The 1863-nt window shown below is 45.5% G+C and overlaps 1 non-coding gene across 1 annotated transcript; it reads left to right on the top strand.

The window, feature by feature from the left end:
- The first annotated feature begins 1582 nt into the window (after positions 1 to 1582).
- Positions 1583 to 1657, top strand: Trnat-ugu (transfer RNA threonine (anticodon UGU)). Its single transcript has one exon. It is a non-coding gene; the product is annotated as a tRNA-Thr (tRNA).
- The last annotated feature ends 206 nt before the right edge of the window (positions 1658 to 1863 follow it).

Consider the following 1863-nt stretch of genomic DNA (forward strand, 5'->3'; position numbering starts at 1 on the left):
TGAATTTTGTATGGATAGAGGTGTAAACTCTGGCGCATGAGACGATACGTGGACGTTGGCGTCATTTGGACCGCAGCTGCAACACGGCGAATGGAAACCCGAGGCCGCTGTTGGATCACCTGCTGCACTAGCTGCGCGTTGCCCTCTGTGGTCGCCGTACGCGGTCGCCCTACCTTTCCAGCACGTTCATCTGTCACGTTCCCAGACCGTTGAAATTTTTCAAACAGATCCTTTATTGTATCGCTTTTCGGTCCTTTGGTTACATTAAACCTCCGTTGAACACTTCGTCTTGTTGCAACAACACTGTGTTCTAGGCGGTGGAATTCCAACACCAGAAAAATCCTCTGTTCTAAGGAATAAACCATGTTGTCTACAGCACACTTGCACGTTGTGAACAGCACACGCTTACAGCAGAAAGACGACGTACAGAATGGCGCACCCACAGACTGCGTTATCTTCTATATCTTTCACATCACTTGCAGCGCCATCTGTTGTTGAAAATTGTAACTACTGTAATTTCGAAAGTTTGTCCGCCTGAAAATGTACTGTTGTCCCAAGCATATTGCAACAAACGGTGTATTTCTATCGCTGCTCGTTTAGTTTTTATTGCCGTTTCAAATATGCCGGTCATTTTTGAAACACCCTGTTCATACATTTAGTATTACATATATTGTAATGGAGCATGTTGAAAATGAAGAAATAAGAAAAAGAAAAAGTTAAATGTGGACTCCTGTTTCACGGCGTACTAAAAACGAACGGTCTTCCACTTGACCTTCAGAATGTATTGACCCACTTACTCGATACGCACTAAGCACTCGTGCTAGTCTTCACCTGTGGGACGCTGCACTTTCACTTAGTGCTAGGGGCCAGCCCCGACGGCTTTGGACATAGGCGCTGTGCGTTTCCCCTCGACGTATAAAAGGGACGCCGTTTACGGTAACAATCAGTTTCGGCAACATTTAGCAAACAGCGTCCTCAACTCGTCAGATAGAACGCTCAAATACTGTGTCAAGCTGACTGTATGTCCAGGCTGCGGACCCGAGAATAGTATCGCGAGTGAAAGCCGCTGCGAGATTTTAACTGTGTGCCGGACCGGGAGTAGTGAAAATCTCGTGCAAAACAAATGCACTGTATCTTAAGTGGTCTCTACGGGGCCACTGAGGTGGTTTTCCCGACTTGATGGACTACAAGTGTCCTATATCAAATTGTTTGTCTCGACTTCCTCTACACCACTGTGATCAATAATAATCATCGTTTACAGTGTGAATACTGCATCCTCCTATGCATATTTCGTTAAAAGACTATGAAGATAAAATTAGAGAAATGCGAGTTCACACGGAGGCTTACCAGAAATCACACACTCTAAACCAATAAAAAGCGAAGCACTACGAAGAAATTAATAGAATGGTACGGAAGTCGGTAGATGTGATGTGCAGACAAACAAATGATTACAATGTCAGAAAAAAATGTATAGTAACGTCTATTAGGCGCACTACGAATGTAGTGGTGTGGACATGTTGGGAATGTGGATCTCACGGGGAGCGTGCAAGGGATAAGTCCCTGCAGACGCACTATCCTCTGTGCCCACGGTGGCTCAGATGGATAGAGCGTCTGCCATGTAAGCAGGCGATCCCGGGTTCGAGTCCCGGTCGGGGCACACATTTTCAACATGTCCCCAATGAAGTACATCAACGCCTGTCTGCAGCTAGGGTGTCCATTTAATTATCATTTCAGAAAAATTGATTTATCCAAGAGAAAAGGCTTCACAAATTGAGAAAATCTACAACGCGTTGGTCCACCTCTGGCCCTTGTGCAAGCAGTCATTCGGCTTGGCATTTACTGGCAGAGTTGTTGGATATCCTT

Source organism: Schistocerca cancellata, chromosome 10 (assembly GCF_023864275.1).
Source record: "Schistocerca cancellata isolate TAMUIC-IGC-003103 chromosome 10, iqSchCanc2.1, whole genome shotgun sequence".
NCBI lineage: Eukaryota > Metazoa > Arthropoda > Insecta > Orthoptera > Acrididae > Schistocerca > Schistocerca cancellata.